We start from the raw sequence: 14,909 nt of genomic DNA, 5'->3' as shown, positions 1-14,909 counted from the left end.
TATAAACACAACAATACTCTTGTGTGGGAGAGAGCAAGAACATATTGCTGTGAAGCCATGGTGGGTGTTGGGGAGATGATTGCGAGTGCTGTGGTGAAGCAAGTCACTAGCAGGCTAATCAAAATTGTGGGGGATGAGATTGCTCTGCACTGGAAGTTTAAAGGCCAGGTGGATGAAATGGTGGAGAAAATGAAAGATCTGGAGGCTGTCATGCATGATGCTGACAATAAGGTGAGCCAAGGAGGAATTGCTGGAGAACAAGTTGGGCGATGGCTCCTGAAATTAAAATCTGTCGCCTACGACATTGAGGACCTGCTGGACGACTTGGATACTAAGAATAACCAAGCAAAGGTACGTCCAGTAGCTTACCCTTACCCTGTGATCTAAGGAAACATCTTTCTTCAATAATTAGGCTTGTCTTTTTGGACAAGACCGATTTCTCACATCCAAAACTCACAGTCGGAGCCCCGTGATTCCCTTCTATTTCTCTTTGGGGTGGTCTTCCTTATGTGTCTAAATAGTCTGGTAGAATTGTTGTTTGTTTATTTCTACAACTCTGTTGCACTTGATTAAGCTTGTTTTGTATTATGTTAGGCAACTTTCTTTCCAAAATACCGTACTATGTTATTTGACAATCTGTTTCTGTGGTAGCGTCCCTGCTCTTCTCCTTTGCGTCACTCTCTTCCTAAGTGTAATCTGTTCGAGCCTTTGGCTACTGCTGTTGCATTTCTTTTCTTCATTTCTCGAAACAGGCTTTCGTCTTCCTTTGTAAATAAAGGCACAAACGGCCGAACCGATACATAGTGGAGAGGAACCCTCAAATAAGCAGGCCAAAAGAAAAATAAAACGACAACCGAGAGAGTGGCACAAGTGCCCCTAACCCGACGCCGCACAAGGAAAACAGGAGATGCGACACCTAACAAGACACCCAAAACTGTAATTACAACTTGTATATCCCTGTTTTATCTTCGCTTCTAGCTAATGAAATTTTTGTTTACAGCTCAAGGTATTCTTTTGCCGGGACAATCAGGCCTACCAGTGGATAGCCAGACCCCACAATTTGGTGGATGTGAGGAAGAGAATAGAAGAAATAGAAAAAGAGCGCAAGCCGTTCAATCTGGTTCCTCGAGCACAGGTAGAACGGAGCAGAACAAATGAGACTTTTGCAGCCATCAGCGTTAGAGGCACTGGAATGCAAGGGAGGAGTGCAGAAAAAGAAAAATTAGTAAATCTGATATTGAGAAGCGAAGCTAATGAGCATATCTCTATCATTCCAATTGTGGGGCTTGGTGGTATAGGGAAGACAACATTGGCCAAATCAGTTTATGCAGATAAGAGACTCGACAACATCTTCGACATCCGAGCCTGGGTTCATGTATCTGAAAAGTTTGATTTACTCAAAATTACAAGGGCCATCATCAAAAGCATAGATGCAAATATCAACCTTGTCAGTGTTGATTTGCAGTTTCTACAGGATAGTCTTCGACTCAAACTTGCTGGTAAAAAGTACCTGATTGTTTTGGATGATTTTTGGGAAGAAGGGGGAGGTAACCTGGAAGAGTTGAAGCAGATGTTACAACATGGCTCTAGCGGTAGCAAGATTATAGTTACTACGCGTAACCAAAGCGTAGTGAAAATAATGAAGACTGGTGTTCTGGCACATCAGAGGGTAATTCTCCCTGTGCTCGAGTCTGACCAAATCAATTTGGGTTTTCTGCCAACCAAGGACTGCTGGGAACTAATAAAGATAAGAGCATTTGAGCCTGATGATGACCCAATTCCCTTGGAACAAATCGGATATGAAATTGCAGGAAAATGTGGTGGGGTACCGCTCGTGGCAAATGCTTTTGGGCAAGTGATGTCAAAGGATAAATCCATCAAGGCATGGCAAGATATAAAAGTGAGGATGGTTGATTTGGGTTTGAGAGGCGAATGTCAAAATGGCACATTAGAGTCCCTCAAGTTGAGCTACTACTATATGAAGTGGGAGTTCAAAATCTGTTTCGCCTATTTGGCGGCATTTCCCAAGGGCTTCCTTATTGACAAAACCCGTCTGATCCAGCAATGGAATGCTCTTGGATACATTTATTCAGAGCATGATGGTGAAAGCTGCATCAACGACCTTCTTGGGATGTCCTTTCTTCAGATTTCAAGAGATCCCACGGTTAGTTTATCCAACACTGCTTAGATAATTTCTGTCCGGTCATTGATGTCTTATGTATTAACTAGTTACATGCTTTTTTTTCTAATTTGATATGAAATCACATATACTCCCATATTTAATTAGTAACCCCTTCTTTTCTTGCAAGAGTCCACTGTACACTTTCTTAAGGAAAAAAGTACGGTGTATATATTCAATTTCAACTCTTGGTCAACTTAAATTTTAACAGAAAATCATTTACTCTCCATACTAACAATGAAATATTAACAGAAAATCATTAACTCAGTCATCAGTTTATCCTCCAGTTGTGACTGTTTTTACCCTATTTGATCTTGCTATATATTTTACAGAGAAAAATAAGTACAGCGCGGTCTCAAAAACCACGTAAATATCCAAAATGTTTACATACTCGTTTGCACATGATCGTAGGTACTATATTAGTATAATTTCTGCATACAGATTAATCACTTGTAAGTTGTAACTATACATAATTAGTCTATCCTATGAGTTTTGCCTTTATGTACAAAGACATTTTGATGATAGTTACTTGTGCAGGTTAGTCTAAGTCCACAGGATGCTAAGGCTTCTCAGATGCTTATCATGCATGATTTGGTACATGAACTTGCCTCTATAATTGCTGCTGATGAATTCCTTGTTCTCGATGCTGATGCTACTGAACCAAGGAGTTGGAAAAAGCAAATACACTGCCGACATGCAGAATTGATACAGTACCAGAATAAATCCAATGTTTTCGGTTGTCTGCCCAAAAAACTTCGATCCCTCCACATTAGAGATTCGCAGGAATGGCAACTTCCTCCAAAGGCATTTTCTCGATCCAAGTACGTGCGTGTCTTGGACCTAGCATGTTCAGCACGGCAACCCTCAGAAGGGCAATCTACATTACGCAACATCATGTTGCCATGTTCCATAAACAAATTGAAGCTACTTAGGTATCTTGATGCAACGGGATTGCCAATTCCTTCAATTTCCAAGTCTCTGTGTACACTTCAAAATATGGAAACTCTGATTATGTCCAATTGCTCACTTGAAACCTTGCCTGACAATATTTCTAGCCTCCACAGACTTTGTTATTTGGACCTATCCAGTAATAGAGGCCTTAATAAGCTGCCAAACTCATTGGGCATGCTTTCTAAACTATCTTTCCTCAACTTAACAGGGTGTTTAGTGCTCCAAGAGTTGCCTGAATCTATCTGCCAGCTGACATGTTTACAACACCTAGATATGTCAGGGTGTTGTGCCCTTCAAAATCTCCCTTATAAATTTGGTAGCCTTCTAAACCTCATATTCCTAAACTTATCAGGGTGTTTCGTGCTCCAAGAGTTGCCTGAATCCATCTGCCAGCTGACAGGTTTACAGCACTTACATATGTCAGATTGTCGTGCCATTCAATATCTGCCTGATAAATTTAGCAGCCTTCCAAAACTCATATTCCTAAACTTGTCAGGGTGTTTTGTTCTCCAAGAGTTGCCCGAATCCATCTGCCAGCTGACATGTTTACAGCACTTAGATATGTCAGATTGTCGTGCCATTCAATATCTGCCTGATAAATTTGGCAGCCTTCCAAAACTCATATTCCTAAACTTGTCAGGTTGTTCCAAGATAACCCAACTCCCTGGCTGTCTAAAACTTCAATATTTAGAGCATATGAACTTATCAAATTGCCATGAGCTAGAAAACCTGCCAAATGATTTTGGCAACATTCAAAGACTTGGGTTCTTGAGCCTTTCTGATTGCTACAAGGTTTCATTGCTGCCAGAATCGTTTTGTCGACTTATTCATTTGAAATTCTTAGATCTTTCAGACTGCCATGAGCTCATGGAACTCCCTGAATGTTTTGGCAACCTTTTTGACCTTGACTGTTTGAACCTAACAAGTTGTTCCAAGCTGCGATGGTTGCCTGAGTCATTTTCCAAACTGATTAAGCTGAAGCATCTCAATTTGTCTTATTGTGTAAAGCTCGAAAAGCTCCCCTCTTCGTTTGGTGACCTTAAGCTTCAAGTATTGGACATCAGTTCTTCAATGGTTCTCACTGAGTTACCAGATAGCATTTGTAACATGAGCAGTCTCAATCAGTTTACTGTCATGTCAGTACCGTATAGTATGAAGGAACAAGCTAAAGAAATTAAGAAGCATCTGAATTTGCCAGGGTGGACAAGACACAATGTACAAGAGATAGGTAATAGTGGATGTAGTACTATAGTGGAGGTTCAGACGTTGACTTGTCATGAGCTCGAAATTGGACACCTTGAGAATGTCAAACTCGTGAAAGATGCAGAAAAAGTCAAACTGCGTGATAAAATGAATCTTCGACTGCTATGCCTTCACTGGGAGTGGAGACTCAAAGCCAGCATGCTACCGGAGATGAAGATTGATGCAGCAGGTGAAAAATCTATCCTGGAGAGGCTCATACCTCCCCGAACCCTCGAACAAATTATAGTAGATGGGTATATGAGCAAGGATTTCCCTGACTGGATGTGGGACATTACTTCCTACCTACCTTCTCTCACATTTCTCAAGCTTTCTGATTTAGGAGCATGTGTTATCCTTCCTCCATTTGGGCAGCTCCAAATCTAAGAAGCCTACATATGCAGAACATTCCTAGCATCAGGAAAATCAAAGGAATTCTATCAAGTGGGCAGAACATGTACAAAATTAAGAGTGGTAAAGCTGGAGTCGATGCATAATTTGGAGGAATGGTGGACAACACAATCAGGTGAAGAAAACGAAGAGTTTTTAATCCCTAATTTGCATAAACTGGATATAGTGAACTGCCCAAAGTTGAAGTTCCTGCCATATCCCCCAAGAAGTCTGAGTTGGTACTTGAACAACAGCAGTGAGGTTCTTCCAGAGCAAGGATTCGGGAAGCTTTCATCTTCTACTCTTCCTTCTGATATGCACATTCATGGTGATTTTTCTCCAGACAAGTGGGACAGACTGCAGCACCTCCCCACGCTCGAGTCATTTAATGTTAGCTACTGTGGTGGCTTGATGGTCTTCCCACAGGTCATTCGGTCCTTCACTTCTCTCACAACACTATATTTGAAATCGCTAAACAACCTGTATGCACTGCCAGAATGGTTCGGGCAGCTAATTTCCCTACAAGAGCTTTACATCTTTGATTGCCGCAACCTGACATCTTTGCCTGAAAGCATGCGGGACACCAAATTGAAGAAACTCCATATTTGGGGTTGTCCAAGTTTGCTACAGAGTTGCAAAGGGAGGGATGCCGAGAAGATCTGTCACATCCCCACACACATATTACAACCATTAGCACAACTGGAGGTAAGAAACCCCTATTGATGTTGTTTCATCTTAATTACATGCTCTGCTTTACTATCAAGCCTCTAAATGCTTTCATGTGCTAATTACACGAGTTCTTCAGAACGTATTTGCACAGTGCATATCTTCCATAGTCGCTTTCAAATTCTAACCAGTGCTTGCAATTTGTTTTATGTTTCTCTTCGCAAAAGTCTGGAATTGCCTTCTGAAGATCAGGAAGAGTGGTGAAATTGGTGAGATAGTTGTACTGTATATATAGTTATATACGAGGCGCTGATTGATGGACGGAGGACTTTGGGAAAAGACCGCGAAGAGGCATATATACACGTATATGCAAGGAGAAGAAGATGGTACGAACTTGCGAAGAACACAAACCTAACCAGTACATACCTTATCATTTCTGAGTGTGCTTCAATCTATACTGCTTGATGGATCTTTCATCCTCACCTTTTTCCCTTTCTCTTGTCGGCAGGCGATCAATATCATGCACCGAGATCAGGTGGCACGTCGTCGTGCATCAAGGATCTGCCATGGTGTGGATCATGTCTAGATCAGTTGGTGGGGATGGCATCATCCTTGGCTTCTCTTCTCCTGACTATGGCACGCCTCTTAGTTTTGGTCGGCGATGCCCAAGGAAATTTCCTTGTGGGTTTAGGGTTACGGTTTAGGAAGAGTTGTGAGTCTGAGACGGAGAAGGCATATGACGGACACTTCTATACCTGTGTTTCTGTCCTGCAGCAAACTTTTCTTTTGGTATACCACACTTATATTGGCTTAGAGTGCCTACAATGCTTGTCTTTCACTCACGACTAGACAAGTGTTATCTATTGTCACCACTCTTTGTCCTCTTGATACATGGACTTGCCAACCTGGGCCATAGCTCAGTCTATGTATTTAAATAAATTCAGCAGCTACCGCTCATGTTCTTCCTCTCAACCTTTGCCTAACTGATCCCTCCCTTCCCGACATTTTTGACGATACTGATGCATTTCATGTGATTAATTGGCACTCATCCTAGTCATCCAGTGGTAAGCCAGTTGGACAAGCAGGCATTTCAAAGATTAGAACCCCTGAAGGCAGTCTTATTAACTACCACTAGAATTGGAGACTCGGACAGTTAATATTTTAACTGAAGTCTTATGTAATTTTCTCTTCTATTAGATGATGGAGTTTATGGCAGAAGGTAGGGTTTGCGCAACAGAACGTTTTGCGTGATTACACATATCCATTCAATTATGTTTCATTTGGATGAGTCCTGGCAATGCAGTACTTGAAAATAGATGATGAATCCATCGATCGGGCTGGAGAAGTTGGGAACCGATCGATGGAAGGACGGTGAGGTGAACGTGGTGGTGGACAGCTGCTGATTCAAATTAATAGTTCTTCTGACAGGGCTGTTCGAAGCATTGACATTATGTTAAAACATATTACCTCCATTACAAAATAACTGTCTTAATCATTGGTGAAGGCAAAAAAAAAATTATAGGTGTGGCAAGATTTATGAAAGAGAAAATCATCTATGATGCAACTATGCAAAAGCTCAGAAAAGTACTAGATATATATTAATTAGAGTTCTGCAAATACAACTACAAAATCCAAAATTGAAGCATTGACACTCAAAATCACCGGAAGTTTGAAACGGGGAAGCCGATGCAACTCGCAGCCGGCCGGTTAGATCATTGTTGTGCATTTGTGTTTTAGTTCGGTATAGGTAAGTTGCAAGCACATTACATCAAACCCGTCATGAAGACACCCAACACACAGGCAATATTGTATAAATGTGAAGTACTTGTAGGCTACTATACATAATACATCAGCTCCACCAGCATGCAACACGTAGGCGCATTAGTATATGAGTCGTATCCTCAACCTGTTAGAGTGAACAAATATGTTTCTGTATATTGCGCGCCTCACATAGGGCGGCTGGAATCACATATATATAGATTACAATACTTGATCATCAAGGAAGATCAAGAGGATCTCTAATCAAATCAATACATATCCTGTAGGTGATCATATTCCTATGCAAAGATATATGTACAAAAGGAATACGTTAACAGTTAGGGTTCAAATCCTAATGCTCGTATTATTTTTGAATTTATTTCTATATTTCCGGCGACGCACATTCAGTGGACGAAGACGTTTCCGTCGATGACAACACATCTACAGTGACTCCGTAAATTTCAAGATGATATGCCACTTTAATCTGTGCTCATAGAGATAAGATTTGCATGTGTGCATTTATATATGGAGATGAGTGCATCCACGTGCATATAAACGTTTGCGTCTATACTTTGTTTAAAAAAATATATGTACCAAGTACTTTCGGCAGAATTAGGTGTGGCGGACGCCAAGGCTTGCCATATAGCTGGCTCCGCCACTGGTCTTAACTTTGTACTAACTCTAGTATAAAGTTGTATTAAGGTTGAGACAGATCAGATTGAACTGAAAGTAGCAGGGGCCTCACATGTGTATGCATGATGACAGATTGGCAATCGATGGCTTGCATTTGCATATGTGGTTTGTTGATTGTATTCTGTTAGGTTTGATACGTAATGGTAACACCGTAACAGGGAAACTATTTTAATTCTTCTTATTATGCATACCCATGTCCTTGGTTGTTTACTGGGGAGGAGAGTACTATGGCAGAGTTTATCTGCAAGGCTCTTGTGGCCTTCTTCAATATCGACTGAGACGGCCTTGAGGCTTGAGTAAGTCAGAGGCTTCTGCATCAACTGGTGCACGGCAACCGTATACTTGATGCTGGTGTAGTCAATCCCCGCCTTATGAATGCAGGATAAAACAAAGTTTTGTACAAACTGATGATTAATTGAACTACAATTTCAGCTGAACTAGAAGTGCCGGGATTATTTTCTTCTGACTCAGGCAACAATGTTCCGCACCTCGAACTCGAATGAATCAGCTGGTTAATTTTCTGTTTTACCGAGCTTTCTTAAGTAGTGAATATATTATACCATTCAACTGAAAAAGTTAATATTATACCATTTGCATTCCTCTGCTTAATTACGAACTGTGTCATGAATTATGTGCCAGCATACTTTGACGAGGCCGAGCAGCAGATCGACTTGGATGCAGGAGTCTCGACATGGAAAGAACAGAGTTGAGCCTGCCTTACAAGAGCAGGTTGGTTTGTATTGTAGGAGTAGGACTCAACCACTAACTGTTGTGCATATCATCATACTTTTAGCACTCACCCGCACTGCTCCAATTCGTGGCTCTTCAGCATGCGAATTGAGCCCGTCTTCTCGTATTTTGGTTCATATTAAGAGCATGCAAGTGAACCGTTGACACAGTCTCTTCAGAGGCTGATCAATACATACAGTGATAACATCATTCAATGAGATTGTTAGTACTACACCATAGTATGAGTATGCAACAAGATTGTTTATCCTTCGACCTCCCGACGGTGACCTGGCCCCTTCCTCTCTTAGATTCATGTATCAGGCGCAAAAGTCTGGAATTGCCTTCTGAAGATCAGGAAGAGTGGTGAAATTGGTCAGATAGTTGTACTGTATATATAGTTATATACGAGGTGCTGATTGATGGACGGAGGACTTTGGGAGAAGACCGCGAAGAGGCATATATACACGCATATGCAAGGAGAAGAAGATGATACGAACTTCCAAAGAACACAAACCTAACCAGTACATACCTTATCATTTCTGAGTGTGCTTCAGTCTATACTGCTTGATGGATCTTTCATCCTCACCTTTTTCCCTTTCTCTTGTCGGCAGGCGATCAATATCATGCACCGAGATCAGGTGGCACGTCGTCATGCATCAAGGATCTGCCATGGTGTGGATCATGTTTAGATCAGTTGGTGGGGATGGCATCATCCTTGGCTTCTCTTCTCCTGACTATGGCACGCCTCTTTGTTTTGGTCAGCGATGCCCGAGGAAATTTCCTTGTGGGTTTAGGGTTACGGCTTAGGAAGAGTTGTGAGTCTGAGACGGAGAAGGCATATGACGGACACTTCTATACCTGTGTTTCTGTCCTGCAGCAAACTTTTCTTTTGGTATACCACGCTTATATTGGCTTAGAGTGCCTACAATGCTTGTCATTCACTCACGACTAGGCAAGTGTTATCTATTATCACCACTCTTTGTCCTCTTGATACATGGACTTGCCAACCTGGGCCATAGCTCAGTCTATGTCAGAATTTTGGATTTCGTTTTGCAATTTTTACCGCTGCTGAACGAAATTGGCGAAATTCTTTTTTCTCCGGATTTTTTCGGAAAACTTCGGACGAAAAGCACAATCTAAAATTTGAATTTGGGGACGAAAACTGAACGAAAATCGTCTGAAAAATGTCGGAAAGGCAGGGATCAGTTAGGCAAAGGTTGAGAGGAAGAACATGAGCGGTAGCTGCTGAATTTGGGAAAGAGGAAGTATATAGGAGTATATACCAGATGACCTTTCGCTCCAGGCTCCAGCCAACAGATCAGATTGAACTGAAAGTAGCAGGGGCCTCACATGTGATGTGTATGCATAATGACAGATTGGCAACCGATGGCTTGCATTTGCATATGTGGTTTGTTGATTGTATTCTGTTAGGTTTGATACGCAATGGTAACACTGTAACAGGGAAACTATTTTAATTCTTCTTATTATGCATACCCATGTCCTTGGTTGTTTACTCGGGAGGAGAGTACTATGGCAGAGTTTATCTGCAAGGCTCTCGTGGCCTAATATCGACTGAGACGACCCTGAGTAAGTAAGAGGCTTCTGCATCAATCGGTGCACAGCAGCCGTATACTTGATGCTGGTGTAGTCAATCCCCGCCTTATGAATGCAGGATAAAAAAAGTTTTATACAAACTGATTAATTGAACTACTATTTGAGCTGAACCAGAAGAGCCAGGATTATTTTCTTCTGACTCAGGCTACAATGTTCCGCACCTCGAACTCAAATGAATCAGCTGGTTAATTTTCTGCTGGCAGCACATCACCTCCTGATTTACCGAGCTTTCTTAAGTGGTGAATATATTATACCATTCAACTGAAAAAGTTAATATTATACCATTTGCATTCCTCTGTTTAATTACGAACTGTGTCATGAATTCTGTGCCAGCATACTTTGACGAGGCCGAGCAGCAGATCGACTTGGATGCAGGAGTCTCGACATGGAAAGAACAGAGTTGAGCCTGCCTTACAAGAGCAGGTTGGTTTGTATTGTAGGAGGAGGACTGAACCACTAACTGTTGTGCATATCATCATACTTTTAGCACTCACCCGCACTGCATGCTCCAATTCGTGGCTCTTCAGCATGCGAATTGAGCCCGTCTTCTCGTATTTTTGTTCATATTAAGAGCATGCAAGTGAACCGTTGACACAGTCTCTTCAGAGGCTGATCAATACATACAGTGATAACATCATTCAATGAGATTGTTAGTACTACACCATAGTATGAGTATGCAACAAGATTGTTTATCCTTCGACCTCCCGACGGTGACCCGGCCCCTTCCTCTCTTAGATTCATGTATCAGGCGCAAAAGTCTGGAATTGCCTTCTGAAGATCAGGAAGAGTGGTGAAATTGGTCAGATAGTTGTACTGTATATATAGTTATATACGAGGTGCGGATTGATGGACGGATGACTTTGGGAGAAGACCGCGAAGAGGCATATATACACGTATATGCAAGGAGAAGAAGATGATACGAACTTCCAAAGAACACAAACCTAACCAGTACATACCTTATCATTTCTGAGTGTGCTTCAATCTATACTGCTTGATGGATCTTTCATCCTCACCTTTTTCCCTTTCTCTTGTCGGCAGGCGATCAATATCATGCACCGAGATCAGGTGGCACGTCGTCATGCATCAAGGATCTTCCATGGTGTGGATCATGTTTAGATCAGTTGGTGGGGATGGCATCATCCTTGGCTTCTCTTCTCCTGACTATGGCACGCCTCTTTGTTTTGGTCAGCGATGCCCGAGGAAATTTCCTTGTGGGTTTAGGGTTACGGCTTAGGAAGAGTTGTGAGTCTGAGACGGAGAAGGCATATGACGGACACTTCTATACCTGTGTTTCTGTCCTGCAGCAAACTTTTCTTTTGGTATACCACGCTTATATTGGCTTAGAGTGCCTACAATGCTTGTCATTCACTCACGACTAGGCAAGTGTTATCTATTATCACCACTCTTTGTCCTCTTGATACATGGACTTGCCAACCTGGGCCATAGCTCAGTCTATGTCAGAATTTTGGATTTCGTTTTGCAATTTTTACCGCTGCTGAACGAAATTGGCGAAATTCTTTTTTCTCCGGATTTTTTCGGAAAACTTCGGACGAAAAGCACAATCTAAAATTTGAATTTGGGGACGAAAACTGAACGAAAATCGTCTGAAAAATGTCGGAAAGGCAGGGATCAGTTAGGCAAAGGTTGAGAGGAAGAACATGAGCGGTAGCTGCTGAATTTGGGAAAGAGGAAGTATATAGGAGTATATACCAGATGACCTTTCGCTCCAGGCTCCAGCCAACAGATCAGATTGAACTGAAAGTAGCAGGGGCCTCACATGTGATGTGTATGCATAATGACAGATTGGCAACCGATGGCTTGCATTTGCATATGTGGTTTGTTGATTGTATTCTGTTAGGTTTGATACGCAATGGTAACACTGTAACAGGGAAACTATTTTAATTCTTCTTATTATGCATACCCATGTCCTTGGTTGTTTACTCGGGAGGAGAGTACTATGGCAGAGTTTATCTGCAAGGCTCTCGTGGCCTAATATCGACTGAGACGGCCCTGAGTAAGTAAGAGGCTTCTGCATCAATCGGTGCACAGCAGCCGTATACTTGATGCTGGTGTAGTCAATCCCCGCCTTATGAATGCAGGATAAAAAAAGTTTTATACAAACTGATTAATTGAACTACTATTTGAGCTGAACCAGAAGAGCCAGGATTATTTTCTTCTGACTCAGGCTACAATGTTCCGCACCTCGAACTCAAATGAATCAGCTGGTTAATTTTCTGCTGGCAGCACATCACCTCCTGATTTACCGAGCTTTCTTAAGTGGTGAATATATTATACCATTCAACTGAAAAAGTTAATATTATACCATTTGCATTCCTCTGTTTAATTACGAACTGTGTCATGAATTCTGTGCCAGCATACTTTGACGAGGCCGAGCAGCAGATCGACTTGGATGCAGGAGTCTCGACATGGAAAGAACAGAGTTGAGCCTGCCTTACAAGAGCAGGTTGGTTTGTATTGTAGGAGGAGGAATGAACCACTAACTGTTGTGCATATCATCATACTTTTAGCACTCACCCGCACTGCATGCTCCAATTCGTGGCTCTTCAGCATGCGAATTGAGCCCGTCTTCTCGTATTTTGGTTCATATTAAGAGCATGCAAGTGAACCGTTGACACAGTCTCTTCAGAGGCTGATCAATACATACAGTGATAACATCATTCAATGAGATTGTTAGTACTACACCATAGTATGAGTATGCAACAAGATTGTTTATCCTTCGACCTCCCGACGGTGACCCGGCCCCTTCCTCTCTTAGATTCATGTATCAGGCGCAAAAGTCTGGAATTGCCTTCTGAAGATCAGGAAGAGTGGTGAAATTGGTCAGATAGTTGTACTGTATATATAGTTATATACGAGGTGCGGATTGATGGACGGATGACTTTGGGAGAAGACCGCGAAGAGGCATATATACACGTATATGCAAGGAGAAGAAGATGATACGAACTTCCAAAGAACACAAACCTAACCAGTACATACCTTATCATTTCTGAGTGTGCTTCAATCTATACTGCTTGATGGATCTTTCATCCTCACCTTTTTCCCTTTCTCTTGTCGGCAGGCGATCAATATCATGCACCGAGATCAGGTGGCACGTCGTCATGCATCAAGGATCTTCCATGGTGTGGATCATGTTTAGATCAGTTGGTGGGGATGGCATCATCCTTGGCTTCTCTTCTCCTGACTATGGCACGCCTCTTTGTTTTGGTCAGCGATGCCCGAGGAAATTTCCTTGTGGGTTTAGGGTTACGGTTTAGGAAGAGTTGTGAGTCTGAGACGGAGAAGGTATATGACGGACACTTCTATACCTGTGTTTCTGTCCTGCAACAAACTTTTCTTTTGGTATACCACGCTTATATTGGCTTAGAGTGCCTACAATGCTTGTCTTTCACTCACGACTAGACAAGTGTTATCTATTATCACCACTCTTTGTCCTCTTGATACATGGACTTGCCAACCTGGGCCATAGCTCAGTCTATGTCAGAATTTTGGATTTCGTTTTGCAATTTTTACCGCTGCTGAACGAAATTGGCGAAATTCTTTTTTTTCCGGATATTTTCGGAAAACTTCGGACGAAAAGCACAATCTAAAATTTGAATTTGGGGACGAAAACTGAACGAAAATCGTCCGAAAAATGTCGGGAAGGCAGGGATCAGTTAGGCAAAGGTTGAGAGGAAGAACATGAGCGGTAGCTGCTGAATTTGGGAAAGAGGAAGTATATAGGAGTATATACCAGATGACCTTTCGCTCCAGGCTCCAGCCAATAGATCAGATTGAACTGAAAGTAGCAGGGGCCTCACATGTGATGTGTATGCATAATGACAGATTGGCAACCGATGGCTTGCATTTGCATATGTGGTTTGTTGATTGTATTCTGTTAGGTTTGATACGCAATGGTAACACTGTAACAGGGAAACTATTTTAATTCTTCTTATTATGCATACCCATGTCCTTGGTTGTTTACTCGGGAGGAGAGTACTATGGCAGAGTTTATCTGCAAGGCTCTCGTGGCCTAATATCGACTGAGACGGCCCTGAGTAAGTCAGAGGCTTCTGCATCAACCGGTGCACGGCAGCCGTATACTTGATGCTGGTGTAGTCAATCCCCGCCTTATGAATGCAGGATAAAAAAAAGTTTTATACAAACTGATTAATTGAACTACCATTTGAGTTGAACCAGAAGAGCCGGGATTATTTTCTTCTGACTCAGGCAACAATGTTCCGCACATCGAACTCGAATGAATCAGCTGGTTAATTTTCTGCTGGCAGCACATCACCTCCTGATTTACCGAGCTTTCTTAAGTAGTGAATATATTATACCATTCAACTGAAAAAGTTAATATTATACCATTTGCATTCCTCCGTTTAATTACGAACTGTGTCATGAATTCTGTGCCAGCATACTTTGACGAGGCCGAGCAGCAGATCGACTTGGATGCAGGAGTCTCGACATGGAAAGAACAGAGTTGAGCCTGCCTTACAAGAGCAGGTTGGTTTGTATTGAAGGAGGAGGAATGAACCACTAACTGTTGTGCATATCATCATACTTTTAGCACTCACCCGCACTGCATGCTCCAATTCGTGGCTCTTCAGCATGCGAATTGAGCCCGTCTTCTCGTATTTTGGTTCATATTAAGAGCATGCAAGTGAACCGTTGACACAGTCTCTTCAGA

General features: G+C 42.1%; 1 pseudogene; it reads left to right on the top strand.

Moving 5' to 3' along the window:
• Nucleotides 1-6,494, top strand: LOC123445414 (annotated as a pseudogene).
• Nucleotides 6,495-14,909: the final 8,415 nt, after the last annotated feature.

This window comes from Hordeum vulgare, chromosome 3H (genome assembly GCF_904849725.1).
Source record: "Hordeum vulgare subsp. vulgare chromosome 3H, MorexV3_pseudomolecules_assembly, whole genome shotgun sequence".
Classification (NCBI taxonomy): Eukaryota; Viridiplantae; Streptophyta; class Magnoliopsida; order Poales; family Poaceae; genus Hordeum; species Hordeum vulgare.
The sequence above is the reverse complement of the archived record's forward strand: the minus strand, read 5'-3'. Positions and strand labels throughout refer to the sequence as shown.